Source organism: Vigna unguiculata, chromosome 3, assembly GCF_037176805.1.
Source record: "Vigna unguiculata cultivar grain cowpea cultivar isolate G323 ecotype 2 chromosome 3, ASM3717680v1, whole genome shotgun sequence".
NCBI classification, from domain to species: Eukaryota; Viridiplantae; Streptophyta; class Magnoliopsida; order Fabales; family Fabaceae; genus Vigna; species Vigna unguiculata.
The window spans coordinates 24,612,986-24,633,877 of record NC_140794.1 but is presented as its reverse complement, the minus strand read 5'-3'; the positions used below and the strand labels follow the sequence as shown (position 1 = coordinate 24,633,877).

General features: G+C 33.4%; 1 long non-coding RNA gene, 1 other non-coding gene and 1 pseudogene across 3 annotated transcripts; 2 read left to right on the top strand and 1 right to left on the bottom strand.

Annotated features, from left to right (window-relative positions):
- The first annotated feature begins 1,947 nt into the window (after positions 1-1,947).
- Positions 1,948-14,405, top strand: LOC114175198 (dirigent protein 24-like; annotated as a pseudogene).
- Positions 14,406-16,574: 2,169 nt separating this feature from the next.
- TRNAT-UGU (transfer RNA threonine (anticodon UGU)) lies at positions 16,575-16,646 on the bottom strand. Its single transcript has one exon. It is a non-coding gene; the product is annotated as a tRNA-Thr (tRNA).
- A 2,362-nt stretch (positions 16,647-19,008) lies between these two features.
- LOC114177187 (uncharacterized) lies at positions 19,009-20,314 on the top strand. Of its 2 annotated transcripts, none has more exons than XR_014993601.1 (4): positions 19,009-19,228; positions 19,846-19,930; positions 20,091-20,116; positions 20,247-20,314. It is a non-coding gene; the product is annotated as an uncharacterized LOC114177187 (long non-coding RNA). The 2 variants fall into 2 exon arrangements; XR_003603105.2 differs by having other exon boundaries at positions 19,809-19,930.
- Positions 20,315-20,892: the final 578 nt, after the last annotated feature.

Genomic DNA, 20,892 nt, shown 5'->3' with positions numbered 1-20,892 from the left:
CACTGATCTAGCCAATCAGAAATGGCCAGTCGTATATGAAGGAAGAAGCATGCACAAAAATCATGATGAAGACTCTCTAAATACATTAGAGATAACTTCTTTCTCATCAAGAACCATTCAAGACAAGGTCGATGGCATAACTGATGATATCCATGCCATTCAAAGTGAACACAATAAAGACATTTGGGAGAAATAAATACCTTAATAGGTGTTTATTTATTAATATTGCCATATTTACAATTTTTTATTTTTCTTATTCTAACCTTATAGAGCTAATATGTTATGTTTTTCTTATCTACATTTACTAACGATGTGTTTTCAGGTATGACGAACTATGGATTGTAAAAGAGCAGACCTGGTTGATCCTCGATCAGGTACATCTAAAGGCCCATATGTAGAAAAATTTCGTAGTTATTTGGAAATGTTGGCCGAAACACATGTCTCTATTGTGATTGCATCTTCGGATGTCCTCCCAAAGATAGAGAAGAGCCTCCTATAATAAGATATTCTAGTAACTTTACTTAAAACAAATATAGTGTTTAATATGTTTACTTAAAACAAAGATAGAAAGGAGCCTCCAAATTTTGGCATTCTTAGCATTGAGCAAATTAGGAAGAATATGTTATCTCACATAGTCATCAGATGGAGGGATTCAATACAAGACTCACACGTCTTTATGTGTTCGGAGAGAAGCAATATCACATTCCTTGTAGTAAGTACAAAATAACCGAGGAGGAGTGGATGTAGTGTTGTGCATCTAGAGAGTCTAGGGACTAGTATGTTTGTTTCTTAATTTTTTATATAGTCATACAATTCATACATTTATTAATTTATGTTATGTGTGACAAGAAAAAAGGATAGTGATAATGTCCATTTTTACCTATTTTTGTGCATCTATTCTCATGAATAAATCAACTTTTTCCTAGATTTTATCTTGTTTTAACCTCAAGTTAAAATTAGGGGTGGCAATGCGGGCCGACCCGCATAAGGCCCGCACAACGCGGGCTGGCCCGCCCCGCTCCACATACTTTATGCGGGATGAAAACACTGGCCCGCCCTGCATACTTCTTCGCCCGCGGGCTCGCAGGCCGGCCTGCTTTTTTTTTAACTTTTTTTAATTGTTTTTTAATTTTTATGATAAAACTTTCAATGTTTAAAAATTGGGAAACTTTAAGAAGTTCACAAAATTAAGTAAAGACTTTGGGGAATTAGATGATAAATTGATAATTCAACATTTTCATCATATTCATACTATGACATACACAATGTATTCTTTAAAATTTAGCAAATTAAAAATTACATAATACTTGTCTTTTCCACTTATAAAAGAATTTGAAACGTTAATGCAAGAGTCCATAAAAGAAGTAATTAATATACACAAGTGCAAGTTTTTTTTTTTAAATTTTACGCGGGCTTGCGGGTCGGCCCGTGCGGGCCTATGCGGGCCTGCGGGCTCACTATCCTGGCCTGCCCCGCATTTTTTCTACGGGCCAGGCCCTAATTGCCATCCCTATTTAAAATGTGTTTTGTATTGTTTTGTATTTTAGTTGTTTTATGCCTTTTTTACTTCTAATCTCTTTGTTTAAGTGCGTGGACTAAATGAATAGGGACAAATTCTAGTGGAGGAAAACAAGCAAGAACTCAAAGGATCATGTTTTGCACAAGAAAAGATCAATTTGAAGCAAATACCCACATCGACCGCCACTAGGATCACACCCAAAGCTTCAATTACAAAATATTGTAAAACTGATTAGGATAAAGCGCCAAATTTTTAGGGCTAAATGATGTAAAAGTGGCAATGAGCACCATTCAATTCGCAAAATATAGCGCTGAGCAATACTAAGATGGCGTTGAGCGATAAAGTCGTTGACATGTAAAGATTGGGTAGTTATTCATGTTTTCCTTGAGGTTTTGGGGCACTCTCTCCTTCAACACTTCATTATCCAAATGGAGCAACTAGGAGAGGACCTTGGAGGCTATTTGGAGTATTGGTAAGCAAATGTGAATAGGAAGTACAATTAGAGCATGGAACAACTGCCAAAAACCTTGGGAAAGGGATTGCTTCTACTCTTTGGTTCAAATTTCTTCCGTAACTCTTCAATTTTTTAAAACCCTAAGTTCTCCACCATGAAGAGCTAACCCTATTTGTTGATATTAGATGTAATGAATTGAGTTCTTGTGTAATTTGTGTTATTAATACATATGCTTTTACATTTCAATGTTAATATTTGATTTTCATGCTTAATGCTTACATGATTTGTGGTTCTTGAGGTGATGGAAAATGTCTTTTGAACATAGAATTGAAACTGAATACCTAATGAAGCTTGTATTTAGGGATAGAACATGATTCATTAGTAATCTTAAGTCTCTTGAACCTATTGCATGGCTGCTTGTTGAAGATTCAACGAATTGGAACTTGATGAGTTATTATAGGCTCAAAGTCACTAGGAATTGGATTTGAGTATTCTTGTGAGTTTATTTTGACATGAAATTGGAATTGAGATGTTTGTGAATGCATGAGAATGAAGTGAATGAAATCTAGTCTTGGCAATTGTAAAAACTCTGTGTTAAATTTCTGTTGAACACCAATTGTTTGATAAAATACCAAAACGAGTTTCTGAGTGTTTATGTGAAATTTGTTGTCTAATTGAGTTATGAATTGCGAGAGTTGTCATGTGTTGCATAAGTCCCTATGGAGAGAATGATGTTTATTACTTGCTACATGCGACCGATAGCAAGTTTTTGGTGTGTTGTCGGGAACTTGTGTTTCAACACAAGGCAATTTGAGCATTTTTTTTACCCTTTTAGACTTTGTTATGTGTTTTTTTTTGTTGTGCTTTCTTTTATGCAGTTTGTCTGCATATGTTTATGCTTTCCATTGGTTGGGTTTGTTCTTAATGCTTGTCTCTAGGTACGCCTTTGAGCTTGATCTTGTTCTTGGAAGGTCCTGAGGATGAGATTTCAACAGACAAACAAACCAAATATTACAAGTCACTAGGGATGAGAATGTGTGCTTAGCCCCCACTATTCTACTTCTTAATGCAAGCTTTGATCCACGCCTATGCCAAGGGATGGGGTAAGAAGTGTCAGGTTTAGAAAGACACAATAAGAGGAATATGCATGCTTTTACCTTAGAGAACAGGGAAAATAGTATTCATCATGTTATGAGAGTATTGAGTGATCTTGTAACAAGAGGGATCTTAGTAAGGTTATTTAGGAAGTCTATTCTAATCATTCTAAATATTGGAACTTTTGTTTCGTTGATGTACTTATGTTTTGTAAATTGTTTCTTTGTTTCTTTTTTTTTTTCACTTTTCTCTTTGTTGTTTTTATCATAATGTTTTTCAATTTTTAGGTCTCAAATATTAGTTTCTTAATAAAATTAGGCTAACGTGTTTGTTCAAGTTTTTTGGTGATCTTATGAGTGATAGGTATGAGTGTTGATTTTCATGCTTAACGCTTGCTTCCCTTTGGCCATCCTTGTATGATTTGTGGTTCTTGAGGTGTTGAAAAATGTCTTTTGAAACTAGAACTAAAATTGAATACCTGATGGAACTTGTATCTATGGATAGAACATGATTAATTAGTAATCTTAAGACTATTGAATTTAATGCATGGTTTCTTATTGAGGATTCAAGGAATTGGAACTTAATGAGTTATCACAAGCTCAAAGTCTCTAGGAATAGGATTTAAGTGTTCTTATGAGTTTTATTTGACATGAAATTGGGATTGAGATGTTTGTGAATGCATAACAATAAAGTGAACGAAATCTAGTCTTGAAAGTTGTAAATACATTATGTTAAATTTATATTGCACACCAAATGTTTGATAAAATACCAAATTCTTAGTGTTTTTGTGAACTTTGATGTCTAATTAAGATTTGAATTGTAAGAGTTGTTATGTGTTGCATAAGTCCCTATGTAGAGAACGATATTTATTACTTGCTACGTCCGACCGTGCACTTGCATTTTCCAATAACAGATAACAACTCAACAAAGACAAAAGCTTAACAATGCACCACATATACTTTCGTGAGGTGGCTATTGATAAAGATTTATTAACAATTAACTCCAACAAGTGCACTAGGGTGTTGAAGTACAATTCAAATGTGGTATCCACAAGGATTTGTTAAAGTTTACCAATATTTATACTACAAAAATACTATTATTGATTGATGTTTCAATTAAGAAAAACTAGTAAATGTGATAAAATTTAGTGACAAAGTTGAATGTTTTTGTCCTTCCCCAAATTATTTTTTAATTTCTCCTCTTTCACCTAAAGTGTATCAAGAATCATTTCTCTGGAAGTACTCTTTTGGGTAGATATAAATGCATCCCTGTAGTCTAGAACCAAGGGAAATTTAGACCCAAGGTGATTCCTCTACTCTTGGTAGAATAAATCCCTACTTTAGTGCTCAAGAATTTTTTTCCAGCATCCCCTTTAGCTACTAAATAAGCACTAGTATGGGTATATTGTTTGGACCACAATTCAAACTAGTTTCCCAACACAATTTGAACCATTTAAAATAACAACAAGAAATAAAACAATTCACAATCTAATGAATCAAACAACAATAGATGCATCAACAAATAAATTGCAACAAAAAAGGAGAAGTTCAATTACATCCAACTTTGCTTTGGAATTTAGCCACAATCTGAATTCACCCATTAATACACACGAATTCACCCAATCCTCCCTTTGTCTCTCCATAAACAATATTTCTAAAGAATTCACAATTGGAGGACGCTTATTCCATCCAGATATAGTGATCCGACCAGAAGAGAGGATATTGTTTTATAAGCTGAAATGGGCGATGCTTAGCTAAGTTTTCTAGGTTCAACCATAATAAGTCCCCTAACCTAGTACCTGCACCTCCTAGGTAAGAGATGTGGAAGGTTGTTTGGACTAAGTATGATGGGCACATGACATCACAATCAAGTCAAATGATATATGAAAAAATAGTAACTACAAACCCTAATCCCAAAATAGTTCATATGAAGTGCTTTATGATTAAACTTGACTATGGGGTGCATGATGAGTTAGTTGATCAAGAGACTCAATGTTTGTTTGTTGGATATGGTTAGGACGATATACTCACAAAAACCATTGGAAAACCAAAGCACCCAAGTTGCGAGCGTGGCTGTCGCAACCGAGATCGCGGCGAGACGGAAAAAATAATTTTAAAAGGTACAAAGGAGTCGCCACCATAGTTTATTATGGAAAACTATAGAAAAACCTTAAAAAGAATGGTCTTCGAAACCAAATTTGGATTCGGGAGTCGGTTATGTGTGGGGAAGGTATTAGCACCCCACACAATGCCCGTCTTAAGACGGTTCCCTCTTTAATTAAGTGTGCAAGGTAGAATGTTGATGTTTAGAATATTTATTATGCCCCAAAAAATCAAACAAAATAAAAAACACATACAAAAATATTAAAGATTAAAACAAAATTTATTTTTTTTTATTTTTTGGCCCGACGAGGATTGTACCTCACTCCTACGTATTTCCATTTTGGAAAATCAGGGATAACATTGTTCTTTATTAAAACATTTGTTGTTTGATATTATTATTTTGTTTTTTAATTTTTTAGACTTTAATATATATTTTTTTGTAATAACATAAAGAGAACCTGAGATTCTACTAGATAAAAGATTTAGTTATCAAGCAAATCCGAGATGTGACATGATATTTAAAATGATTTTATAATTTTTTATTTTTTTATTATTATTAATTAAAAAAAAATTAAAAGCCTACGCAATGGTGTTTTCATTATCAAGCAAGTCCAAGACTTGACATGATATTCAAAACTTATATAAAAGAAATAATATAATTTTTATTTTTTTAAAATTATTATTAGTATTTTTTAGAGAATTAAAGTCTACGAAAAAAAACACATTTTTAATTACCAAGATAAAAATAAAGGGAAAGAGAAAAGTTGAGCACATCTATGACAAATCCAAAATTATCTAACATGAGAACCACAAACACACTTAATCATACAACAATTCAAACGATCATATATTTGATGTTATACGAGAGTAATGAAAAGCATTAGGTACAAAGAGCATTTACCTTAAGGTGACTCCCTTTTGTGCGTGCTCTGGTAATAAAGAAGGAGAGGGGTTTTTCTAATTTTTTTTTCTGTGTTTTGCATTGAAGAAATTTTGCGCTTATATAGGGTCCTTGGGGTACCATTGAGGTCCTAGTCTTTAATTATAATAAAATATATGGGGAAGAAATTGATCTTATTAAATCGTTGCATAATATCCACGATATTGATTATAATTATTAACGAAATATTGTCCGTAATTACTAGAATCATATTTTCTGTCACATAAAGATCGATCGTGATCAAATCATAACATAATATTTATATAATTGATTCTAATTATTACCGGGAATATTTTCTTCTAAATATTAAAATCGTACCATTCTGTAAAAGCATTATTATCGGGAATATTTGCTTCTAATTAAAATAATACCTTCCTAGATTGACAACGCAAGAAGACACATAAGTGTAAATGCAAGATATTTATTCAAATTATTATAAAAAAATATTGCTCCTAATATTATACCCTTATCTCAAAACAGAAATTATGAAACGTCCTTTTTTGACAGTCATGTGGAGAGTGTAAATAGCAAACAGTAGGGTGAAAATATGTAAAACATTTGGGCTCATGAAAGGAGTGTGATAATTAAAAATAAATTAGATTCTCCTTCTCTTGGTTTTTTCTTTTCTCCTTTTTTTCTTTTTTCCCATGGTACAATTTAAAGTTAAAAAAACCTACCATCAATCAAAACATATTTATTTATTTATTATTATTATTATTATTATTATTATATTATATATTATTTTTATTATTATTTTTCTTTTATCAAACAAATACATTTACCCGGACGAAATTGGGTGTTGACAATTGCCCCTCTTTACTTAGATTTGACTAGATAATATGAAAGTGAAATTTTCATATTATCATAGTAAAAGATAAGTAAAGATAAAAACACTAATTTTGTTCGGGTTTCAAAAATGAAAAAAGAGAACTCAACCATGGCCAAAAGAAAACCTGCACTTGACCATTGCCTCGCAGAGGGCCGAGATACCAACAGAAAACCTGAACTCGACCATTGCCTCGTAGATGGCCGATATATCAAAAGAAAACATGGGCTCGACCATTGCCTCGCAGAGGGCCGAGATACCAAAAGAGAAATTGAACTCGACCATTGCCTAGCAGAGGGCCGAGATACCAAAAGAAAACCTAGGCTCGACCATTGCCTCGCAGAGGGTCGAGATACCAAAAGAAAACCTAGGCTCGACCATTGCCTCGCAGAGGGCCGAGATACCAAAAGAAAACCTGGGCTCGACCATTGCCTCGCAGAGGGTCGAGATACCAAAAGAAAACCTGGGCTCGACCATTGCTTCGTAGAGGGCCGAGATACCAAAAGAAAACCTGGGTTCGACCATTGCCTCGCAGAGGGCCGATATACCAAAAGAAAACCTAGGCTCGACCATTGCCTCGTAGAGGACTGAGATACCAAAAGAAAACTTGGGCTCGACCATTGCCTCGTAGAGGGCCAAGATACCAAAAGAAATCCTGGGTTTGACCATTGCCTCGCAGAGGGTCGATATACCAAAAGAAAACCTGGGCTCGACCATTGCTTCGCAGAGGGCCGATATTGAAATGAAAGTTTGTAACCATTCTGTGAAGAGGGTTCTAATATGTGAAAGTCGAATTGAATTTTATGAATGCATGAATGAATGAGAATCATATTTGTTCTTGACAAATCATGTGATAAGTGTATACTTGAATCTCTAGATGGACAAATAATATGAAACCCAAAATGTTGCCCCAGGTTATATACATGAAGCAAAATAGATGACTCAAATGAATTGGTTTGGGAAATAAAAATGTGTATAAAAATCGATGGCAATGTGTGAAAACTTTGACTAGCATAGAAATAATATGTAGAAACATTAGCAATGTGTGGAAACCTTGGCTGACTTAGAAACAAGGTGTAGAAACCTTGGTAAGGTGTAGAAACCTTGACTAATGTAGCTACAAGGTGTGGGAACCTTGGCAAGGTGTAGAAACCTTGACTAACACAGCTACAAGGTGTAGGAACCTTGGCAAGGTGTGGAAACCTTGACTTAGTTAGAAACAAGGTGTAGGAACCTTGGCAAGGTGTGAAAACCTTGACTCACATAGAAACAAGGTGTGGAATGGCAAGGTGTGGAAACCTTGACTCACTTAGAAACAAGGTGTAGAAACCTTGGCAAGATGTGAGAACCTTGACTCACATAGAAACAAGGTGTAGGAACTTTGGAAAGGTGTGGAAACCTTGACTTATATAGAAACAAGGTGTACGAACCTTGGCAAGGTGTGGAAACCTATACTCATATAGAAACAACGTGCGGGAACCTTGGCAAGGTGTGGAAACCTTGACTCGCATAGAAACAAGGTGTGGAAACCTTGGCAAGGTGTGGAAACCTTGACTGACACAAGAGAACCATGATGATTAAAATTAGGTATATTACTATTTTTTCATTTTTAGAAAGAAAGATTCAACAACCACTCATATGAATGAAGATGGTTTCGATTCGCAAGAGTGATAAGAATTTTTTCATTTCATGAAAAAGAACTATGATGCATGTACGTGATGCATGATGATTAAGACATGTTATGAAATTTTCTTTTTGAGCATTTAGATGATTTATGTATGCATGAATATGCTAATATGATATATGCATGAATATGTGGGCATGTGTGTGACTTTTTTCTTTTTGAACCAAATATATAGAACCTAATTTTTCTAACACATGTTTGGATATTTTTTGTTTGACAATTGATGTCATGTGTATGAATGCATGCAGATGCTAACACCTTGTATGAATTTTCTTTTTATGAATGCATGAGTATGTTGATGCTTATTATGACTTTTGTTTTAACATTTACATTATATGTGCATAAAAATGCTGACACATGCTATGTATGATTTTTTTTTAACATTGATTATGATGTGCGATAATGATGTTATGTTTATTTTGAGCATGCATGGTGAATGATAATGTTCACATGACTTGTGGATTTTCTTTTTGAACACTAACAATATTAGTTTATGATGCACATGTTATGATGTTTTTTTTTTTACATGAACAAAATTTGAAACTTTGATGTATGAATTGATGTATGAATGCATGATGAAAGTTCCTTTGTTTGTTTTTTTTTTTCACAAAAAGTGAATGATGTATGTATGATTAGATATGAATCTATGCATGAAGCATACCCTTGTGTATTTTTCACCTTTTACATTGTATCAAACTTATTTCAATTGATCCCCAATTTGTTGTTATTTTTAGATTTATGTTGTTTTGATTTTTTCCTTGAAAAATATTCTTTGATCTAATCAGTTTATTGAGAAACCCTTTTCTGTATCATTACTTTTTGAACACTATTTGAGTGACATACATGAAATTGCCAAATCTCTTGGAAGGGATTAGATAAGGTAATTGACTAAGGAGTTGCCCCAATTTGATAGTTAAGAGTTAACTTCAGGACATGAGGTGTGTTTGGGGTTGTCCCAGTTATTGATAAAAAAAAAAAGATGGAGACTTCAAAATTTGCCCCAATTTGAGGATATGGATTAGTCTTAGGGTGCAAAATGTGTTTGAGCTTGCACTAGTTGTTGATAGCATGAGAATGTTGAAAATAAAGGGAGACTTCATACTAGTTGCCCCAATGTAAGCCTGATAATCAAAGTCAATAATTGTCCAAATTCAAGATATCTGACTATAACGTAGGAACAACAAGTGAAACGTCTCCTCAATTAATTTCAAGGTGAGAATAATGAGTAATGGTAGGAGAAATGTAGATCAAAGTTTAGGCTCAAAGCAAGAAATATGATAGGAAACACATGAAGAATGAAAGAATGAAAGGGCATGACCTTGATTTAACTTGACTACTCGGGCTAATTTTGATCTCTATGGAAACATGTCAACCAAAAATAAATTGCCCCAGTGTTTGAAAGCAAATCTTTGAACACTTTTTCAATCTTTTTTTTTACAAACCTCTTAACATGACAAAATATTTTCCTCTAAATTTAAGTTCTGGAAAACCAACAACCAATAATTGATTTGTGTGGACTTTATTAGACTTGTATTGTGGCCAAGGCTAAGGGATATAAAAAAAATGGATAATGAAGGCTCAAAGTAAATGGTATAGAGGTTATTTAAAACAAGGGTCTTTATCTAAGGTTGCACCTAAAATTCATTTGACTACCTTTGTTCACCCCTTTTTTTCACTTTCCAACTCTTGTTTCTCTTTTCTTTTTTGCATAACCAATTTTTTTTGTCTTTCCAAACTTTTTTTATTTTTTTATCGGTGAATTACAAGTCAAATGAAATAGATTCAAACATCATGTTAACTTTAGTGGGAAGGTGACCCTTGTTCAGGGTAATTAAAAAGAAATTTTAATTTTTTTTATCGGCTCAAAATGGGTAACAAAGGAATATCATTTTTCTTGATAAAGAAATATGACCACACACAACTCATGATTGTTTTAATTTCAAAAGCTTTAATGCAAAAGGAAAAAAAGAATCAATCACATTAGAGGTTGCCCCTACTTTGCCCTTACTTTTTTTGTATTATTTTCTATTTTTTTGTTGTCTTACTTTTTGCCTAGACCGCCCTTTTGGGTTTTCAGTCTAGCGGACTTTTCTTCATTTTTTCCTTTTTTTTTGTGTTCAAAGACTTACTTCAATTTTAAATCATTTTAAGGCACATGCCCCTTTATTATTGGAAAAAGGTGATGGGAAATGGGATGGGAAATGAAGTGTATTTTAGCAATTCCATGTACACAAATTAGAGCAAAGTTTCAAAAGTGTGTCACTTCTCATAAAAGTTATCCATTTATTCAACAAACTGATTTGACTAAAGAATAATTTATTTTCTCTTTTTTTTCACTTTTCGCAGGATTCCATGAATTTAAAAAATTGGGAAACAATTAATTTTTAAAATTATTATAGTGCAACTTTTTTTCAAGATATGTTGATGCATGTTATGTGTTATGCAAAGTAACATGAAAATGCAAGATGCTACAAATTTGGAAACTACCTATACACATGCATGTGAGTGTATGTATGGTATGTACTATGCAAGGTGGCATGAAAAAACAATGGGATGAATATTATGCATTATACATTGTGACATGAATCCAAAGTGAATCTATGCTACGTGTCAAGTGAATGTAAAAATGTTAAAATCGTACCATTCTGTAAAAGCATTATTATCGGGAATATTTGCTTCTAATTAAAATAATACCTTCCTAGATTGACAATGCAAAAAGACACATAAGTGTAAATGCAAAATATTTATTCAAATTATTATAAAAAAAATATTGCTCCTAATATTATACCCTTATCTCAAAACAGAAATTATGAAACGTCCTTTTTTGACATGTCATGTGGAGAGTGTAAATAGCAAACAGTGGGGTGAAAATATGTAAAACATTTGGGCTCATGAGAGGAGTGTGATAATTAAAAATAAATTAGATTTTCCTGCTCTTGGTTTTTTCTTTTTTCCTTTTTTTCTTTTTTCCCATGGTAGAATTAAAGTTGAAAAAACCTACTATTAATCAAAACATTTTATTTATTTATTTATTTATTTATTATTATTATTATATTATATATTATTATTATTATTATTATTATTTTTACCAAATAAATGCATTTACCTGGACAAAATTGGGTGTTGACAGTGGCATTGGAGGTGCAATTAGTCTTCAAGATTACTTTTATCCTCCATAAGGAACTAAAAATCCTTGAGTTAGGAGGCCTTGAGGAAGATGGAGCTCCAAATGAATGAAAAAATCAATTAACACATGGTAGTTATGGAGAAATGCTTCATGGAAAGTTCAACAACAACAACAAATATAAAGAGCACTTGAACAAAAGCTTCAGTTTATGTAGCAACAAATAATGGAGTTACCCACTTAAGCTCCAACAGGACGTCGTGTGAGCATAGAAGGTTCATGCTCTACTCCATATCATACTAACTACACAAATCAATATGAGTTATTGGTTGTTGGAGATCCTACGTGCGTAGTGGCTGTAGGACGACAGGTTGAAAGAGGCCAAACTATCCATGGTGCTTCTCTACTAGCCCAAAACTCGCATGTGACGATTGATGAAGTTCGAGATCCCCATGCTCGAGTGCTTGTTCCAACTTCAGAAATCCAATTCATGGGTGAGGCCTTAGACACATTTATTTTTTGGCCTCAAACATTGATCATGCCATACTTTGACCCACCACATGTACTATAATTTTATTCTTAGTATTTTTGTCTTACAGTTTACAAATAAATGATTCATACCTTTGAAAATCTTCATTTCAGTTCTCTCGTCCTAAAAGGCAGGTCATCTATGAACCTGTTATTCATGAAGATGATGACATGGTAGAAGCAAAAGGTGATCCTTTAGGAAAGCTCATGACGAAATTAAACAAGTTGAATAGTAAACCGCTAGTGTTATAGTGGAATTAGGAGTATTTGGCCTCCAATGTCACGTCCCATTGTACATTAATCTAAATGATGCACTAGAGATCATTGGGGGAGATAGTATGATAGAGGACTATCTCCTGAACATATATAAGAAGAACTTGAGGAAGAACATTTGCAATTTAAAGGATCTATGACAAGATCAAAGATTAAAACACGTCTCCTTGAATCTTTAAATGTTCCATGAACAAGGGAAGTTAAAAAACATGAAGATCATGAACATAATTGAAGAATAACTTAGGAAATTAAATAAATTATGATTTTATTTTTATTTTATAGAATTTTAAATCCGTTGGGTGAATGAATCTCGCTAGATGAGCAAGTTTGTGTTTGTTGGACGAGCGAGCCTCACTAGGCGAAAGTTAGCATTTGTAATTTTTTAGGGCTTTGGGATTTCTCTTAGGGTTTCTAGGTTTTTCTTAAACTTTCATGCCTATATAAAGAGATACCAAAAGCTGATGTAAATACTTTTTAGTCACATAATATGCATTTACATTCTTTAAGAGATTATTCTCTTAGTTCTTTGATTAGAACTCTAATTCTTATCAAAGATTAACTTTTTTGTGGTAAATCTTCACTTGACTTATAAATCTACTAGATTGTGGCGTCCTCCATCCTTGTCTTATTCCACGTTCTTCTCTCTTCTAGATTGTGACGTCCCCCATACATGTCTTATAACACGTTCTTCTCTAATTTCTTTTTGTACCTCTTGGAAATGATTGTATCACAGGATGTTAAATATTTCAATGATACAATTTTTGTGTTCTTCTCTAATTTCTTTTTGTACCTCTTGGAAATGATTGTATCACAGGATGTTAAATATTTCAATGATACAATTTTTGTGCACAAATACCACATTTCTCAAAGAACTTTTCAATTGGACTAGGTTGTTATTCACTTTCATCATATCATCCATAATACTTACCACTTTTATTTGACCAGACAATTTTCACCTTTTGTCTAATTGTCTTTCTACTTCATTTATATAAACTTCCAAGGTGTTAAATGCTTGAGATTTCTTATGCGGAAAATAGACAATACCCATAACGTGAAAAATCATCAATAAGTTGAGTACTTCTTGTGGTTTGTTTCTTTGTGTATTTTATTTTTTTGCTTTTAATACAATTTAGGTTAAATTATTCATCTGGTCCCAATTTTCGTAAGTAAATTTGAATTTGGTCCCTTAATTTTTAAAAGTGTTATCTAGGTCCCTAATTTTGATTTTTTGTATCAATGAAGCCCCTTCCATTAAAATGGCAGAAACGAAATTAAGAACACAGTGACGTGGAGATATGAAACTAAACTGAACAGTGAAATAGCACATGGCACACTAATGTGGTCACTGAGGTGCATGCTCCAGCCCCTACAATAACTTTCTTTATGCATGACATCGTTGGTGGATCAGCCCCTTCAGAAAGAATCGTTGTTGGCACCATTGTAGACACTCAAACAGCTAAACTTCCCTTCTCGAAACCCAACAACAGGATCTTCCCCTTTAAAGGTGCCATACCATTAGTTGATACAAACACTGTCACTAATCCTACACACTCAAGCACCACCATGCTCATAAAAAACATTGACAAAAACAAGGTTGTTATCGATAGGAATCCACTAGGAGCATCACTAGATAAGTTTTTGTTCGGAAGAATAACAGTTATTGACGATGAAATTACGTAGGGGCACGAGTTTGGGTCAGAGGTTATTGGTAAAGCACAGGGATTTCATTTGACTAGCTCATTGGATGGAAGTAGCCAAACCATGGCATTTACGGTTGTGTTTGGTGGTGAAGGTGATGATGAGGAGGATGCTGTTAGTTTCTCTTCGTCAATCTCATTATCAGTAAACCATTTGAAATAATTGCACCCACCACATTGATCACTTCCACTTTGTTCCAAAATAACAAATTATGTTAGCTTCAATATTTGAACAATGCAGAATGTTTTGGAAAAAAATAAAGAAACATAATACCATCAACTTCTTCATACCAAAGTTTCCATGTAACTCACCTTATACTTAGGGCAGCCCTAAAATGTTTTGCCCTTGTTCTTCAATGTTCTCACAGTTCTTAAAGTTGTTTTCTCTCCACAATAGCACATCACTCTTACACCCATATCTATAGAGCCACTTCCACCATAGAACGATGCACTTAGGTTTTGATTTCCCCAACATTGCAGGATGAACATTGCCCAGACGATATTTCTACCCCCACGCAGAATGATGAACAATGGGGTATTTATGGATGATTCATTAATCATTTATATTGAAAATTTTTAACTGTTTTCAAATGAATTTAAATATAAATGACACGTTTCAGTCTCATATTTCCACATCATTGTGTTCTTAACGTCGTTTCTGCTATTTTAACGGAAGGGGCTTCATTGATACAAAATATCAAAATTAGGGACCTAGGTAATACTTTTAAAAATTAAGGGACCAAATTCAAATTTACTTACAAAAGTTGGGACCAAATGAATAATTTAACCTACAATTTACATATACATAGCCAAATAACTTATTTTAATTCTCTATATCTTATGCTCAAAACTCAATAATATCTTTACTCACTTAATAAGTCATTTATACAAAGAAAGTCTCACAACTCTCAACAAAATAACTTACTTTGACTTGTACAAAGCCTTATTATCTTTTTGATTGAATGACAATACGTGTTTATCACCACCAAATTAATAATTGTGGAGACTAAACATTATATCTAAAAACTATTTAAGAACTTGAAGAAATTGATAAAATCATTTTAAATGACATAATTGGCCATCACTACATTTTTATATTTGAAAATCATTTAAATGTGATACAAAAACATGAATAATGGAAAGGAAATATTAAAATTACATATAATTATAAAATTTCATATTTAAAAAAAATATATATTAAATTATGAAATTATACAAAATTATTCAATTCTATATAAAATTGTATAAAATTATAAAATTATATTTCATTAAACATTATATAAAATATATAAATTATAGTTTGTTTATGGTCTATCAATGACATCATATGTTTGTTTTCATATTGTTCATGCAGAAACAATAAAAGAGTATCAGGGAGCACAAACCATATCTTACCCCAATCGTAGACTTCTCGGACTAGTTACTCCTTGGTTTAGGTATGTCCTCTTTTAGTGTTGGCGGATTGGACCCTTAGGGGGTTACCTGCGGAAAGGACTCCAACGATGAAGTCAACAAAGGCTCTCCAAAGTCAAATCACATATCAGTGAATTAATGAAAGCGTACCTCTAATTGGTTGGGGTCCACTTGTATTTATAGAGATATTAACTATGTCTTTCCCCCCTTTATAGGCTGGGTCCCTCTTTATTACGTTGGGCTAATGTTCAGGCTTTGACTAGGCTTAGGCTACGCCCAAGTTCCATGTTTGTGATCTGACATTAGAAACCCCACTATGATTTCCTAAGTTTGGAGTTGACGGCTTTTACTTGTGTGTTATTCTTTGGGGTAGACGGCGTTAGCCGTTATGTATGTGTCGTTATTTTGTGCAGTTAACTAACCATCTATTCTCTTTATGATAGGACTAGTCGTAGGCGGTTCGATCCAGGTAGTCCTCCATATCGATCTTGACTGCCTAAGTATAGTACACATATTAAGCAATCTTCAAGATAAAAGCTAAAATAGTCCTTTCACTGAACTAAGAAATGATGCTCATGTTTTTTTATAATATTTAGATAAAGAAAAGCAATCAATCTACTAAAAACAAATTCAGGATTTAGAATGAAAATATTTATATGTATTTCAACTCCACAAACAATATCTTAAAAGAAATCCAGAAAGTCAATAACAACGATGACACTAATAATATGCAAGCAAAAATGTAAAACTACAATGATCTCAAATCTATAACATAATGTGTCACCTATCTCCACCAGTTTTGTATAAGTAATTTTGCACTCAAGATTAATTATCCTAAGAGTATATGTAAAAATGCAAGTAAAAATTTTGCACTCAAGATTAATTATCCTAAGAGTATATGTAAATATGCAAGTAAAAATGCCTTCATGCAGGATCGAACTACAGACCTTCAGTTTACAAGACTGATGCTCTACCACTGAGCTATAAAGGCTTAATAGTTCTTTTTATCCAAATTACATTATTTATTGTTAAATTATGTCATTGGTTTTTCCAATTGCACGAGCTTTTGTGGGAAGAGTTGCCATAAATTTGAAGATTTATAAGGGATATATTGTAATAAATTAGGCCACATAAATTATATTGAAAAAAAGAAGATTTTTTTTTGGAAAGAAGTGTAGAAGGTTCTCATGATAAATATAACATTTTTATATGGATGAATTCACACAACAACAAAAGTTATATTTAATAGAGGTTATTTATCGAAAGTTAGTATAATCTTTGAAATGGATTTAAGTAACATGGTTTTCAAAATCCTTGTTAAGTGTTAAAGGTTTATTTGTAAACTCCAATAAATGTATATAATTAAACAATATTTAAATATTTTTATAATTAAATAATTAAAAGAAAAAATTATTATAATTTTTTGCCTCTCTTTTTCTCTTCCCTCCCTCTCTTCTTTTGATCCTCTTAGGCTTAGGTTTACCTCTCACGGGATTGTGATATAGGAAAATTAATAAGGAAACTACATATTAATAAGGAAGTTGCATCACAATCAATTTAATTCTGATTGATAATCCAAATTTTTTATTATTTCATTAGCATTTTTATTTATGACATTGTATTTCTATATTTCCATAAATAAGCCAAATCTAAGTAGAGTAGAGGCACGAATGAAATAGTTGGCAGATAAAAACTGAAGTGATAGATCCTATGAGGTTGGTGCTCTTGTGTATGTCAAGCTCTATCCCTACAAATAAATTTCAGTAGCATTTCGAGCTAATATCAAGTTAGCACCTAAGTACTTTGGATCGTTTCTTATCACCGATAAGATTGGAGCGGTAGCTTATAAGCTACAACTACCACAAGGGTATAAAATTCATGATGTCTTTCATGTATCACAACTTAAAAGGCATATTGGTGTGAGGCAATAATAGCAAGTTCTCTTCCAACTAATTCAAATGGTGCTATGAGGGGCAAAGAACCAGAGATAATCTTAGATACAACAACTATCAAGTGAGGCAACAAAGTTGTCACCAAGGCGCTAGTCAAGTGGAAACATTAATTACTAGGAGATGCCACGTGGGACTTCTTCTATAATCTGAAGAAAAAGTATCCAGGTCTTAATCCTTGAGGGCAATGATTTTTTGAAGGCCAAAGAATTGATAAAGGAAGATTAATAAGGAAATTGCATACTAATAAGGAAGCTGCATCACAACCAATCAATTTAATTCTGATTGATAATAAAAATTAACACTAATGCAAGAAAGGGATTGGTCGCAATTATTTTTGACATTTTGTCTCAGTTCCAAAACCGATGCATATATGACCGAAGCCAAAAAAGGTTAGTATTTGGCCTCGGGTGTGTGAACCGAAGCAGAAATACAACCCGTAGATTTCAAACCCTAGCGACCATCTTCTTCACGCTACTGCCACATGCAGACTTGTCGACTACCGCAACCTTGCTGGAGCACCGCAAACACGAACAACGCACAATACCTTCTTCCTTGCGAAATGTGCAGAGCTTCGCACCACCATGGCAGCGCCACTACATCGTGAGCTCACATCCTAATATTGCATTTCGATTGTAGTTCATCCTCACACCAGTCCATTCAACCACCATGGAATCAACCAACTTGTAGTAGAACAAGATCGACAATAGACCTCAATTGTAGACGTGAACGTCGCGACACACCACCTTTACAACACGAGCAGATCGAAAATCGTCGTCGTAAGAACAAATGTGCCAACGCTTGCACCGCGAGAACGAACGTCAGAAAACGCGAATCTACAATAGGAATGTGCGATGGAGATGTTGTGGTGGTTCTGAATCGTGCAATAGAGGTTCGTTTTGGGACGAAGAGGAATAGTGTTACAATTCACGATTTGGAGACCTAAATAAGATATATGGCCTCTGTTCAATTAATAACCGAGGCCTAAAGTGGATATTGCCTCGGTCCTGTTCCACTCGAGGCCAAAAACTTTGTTGCCAATGACATTTTTGAAATTTTGAGGTACTCTGATGCCTTATAGGCTTCGGTCTCCTTGTGATCGAAATAGAAAACTTTTTACTGCTTCGATTGTGAAGTGAACTGAGACAAAAAAAATTGAAATAATTACAAAAATGTCACTGCATTCTTATAGACTTCGATTTCGCGGTAACCGAAGTCTATAAGTCAATATAAAATCATAAAATTGCACTAGTGTAATTTTGATTATTCCATTAACATTTTTATTCATGTCATTGTATTTTTATACTTCCATAAATAAGTCAACTATATACAGAGTATAGCCACGTCAATCTTGAATAATAATATTGTAATACTTCTTCGATTCAAAATATTCTACGGATTCTATTCATCGAGTGGAATCCCATAGTTTTGTAGTTCTTCAAAAAGTTTTATTCCTAGTTATACCTACATTATATTTTGAAGTTCAACTAGAAGTTCAATTCGCAAATCGCAAATCAACCTCCATGGTCACATTGCATTGCACTGAAGTTGCACCGCATCGCTGAACCTCCGCTGCACCTGCGTTGCATCGTTAAACCCAATAACTACGGAGCCAAACTGAAAGGTTAGGTTTTCTTTTCCATTTCATTTTCATGAATTGTCTAGATTGGTTATTCTCTTTTTAAATTTGTTGAGTTAGGGATTGTATTGTACAGTTTTATTTCTCACTGAAAATACGTAATGAGTTTTTGATTTCGCATCAATATTATCCAGTTTTTTTGGAATTGTCTATTGTTGCGTTTTCCTGTGTTTTGGAGGTAAGATTGATACCAGTGGCTTCATTTTTGAGGGAGGGCTTGTGTCCTTCTTCTGATTATCACAGAATACCAGTGGTCTTTTTTGGAGCTTCCTCTTGTTCGTTTTGTTAAGTAGCTGGTTTTTTATGTGGTTCTTCTGAATTATTTCATTTGGAGAGAAGCTAGTGGACATGAGTTTCAAACTTTTTTTAATAGATTTGAGGAAATTCATGATGCATCTTTTTGCCCAGCATTCTAATGTAATTTTTCAGTTTCCTTCTTTTTTTTGTTTTAATTTATATTTGTTTCAAGGTATTTTCGCTCTTTTGTCTGTTGCCAATTACAACTTTCTTCTACTTGTACAACCCTGTTTTTTAACAATTGGATGTTTTAATAATGGAAAAATAGATTATTGGAAAAGTAAACCATCCTCTGCGAATAACAGGACTAGGAGATTCAAAGGTTGATCTGGGATCACTGATACTCTGTAGATGTTTATTCATCGAGTGAGAAAAACATGTTATCCTAAAGTAAGCTTGTATACTCGATTTTTCTGGTTAAGTTTCTTGTTTTTTGGACATTATTTTGTTTCTTAACTTCATCTCTATATCTTTTAGTTTTCTTCATTAATTTAAATAATTTTACAACTTCAAAACTTAGATCCTTAGTGCAACGTGTCATTTGTTGCAGCTTCTGCAGTTCCAGATATATTCAAGGTACATATACTAAATATTTTCGTTATCAATTTGTTCTCTCTTTTCTAGGTTGGAAGACTTTAGGTCTACATTTGTGTTCTTTTTATATGAAAATTTCTGAAGTTTCCATTTTTGGCTGCTTTCCTGAAAGATCGTTACTGCTGCAAGATCCCTAGTTATTCAAAGCTATTGCCATTTCAGCGAGAAGGTGTTCGGTATGTAGTAACTTACTCAATTTTTTCTTTCTCACTATTTTCATTGTTAGTGACATACATGCTAGATGACTGAATAGTCTCAATAAAATACGTGCATAGAAATCAATTTTCTGTTGCTTCAGTGACTCAATATGACTGTAGCAGGTTCAGCGAAAAATGTCTATGTGACATAGAGAAGAAGTATAATTTGGTTTTAGAAATTATTCTTTTATAAAATTTTCTAGAACGGGTGGCAACTTGCATATGTTCTGCAAAGCCTGGCTTATCATGTGGGGGACTGTAATAACAATTAGTACTACAAACGATTTTAATCATTTAAAAACGATGTAATGAAAGAAAAGAAAAATGTGTGATTTGAAATGCTTAGACACCCGAAAGTTATAATTTTGATGGGGGGTTTGAGAGGCAAATTTCATAAGGAGATCTTTTAGAAGATCATAATGGGCATTTGAAATAGGAGACATAATCCACTTGCCTCTGCATTATCTTAAAAACCAGCATTTCCACATCTAATCCTTCAACAGACAACTAATTGACAAGAAAGAGCAGTTGTTAGAATTCATAATTTCATGATACTTAACC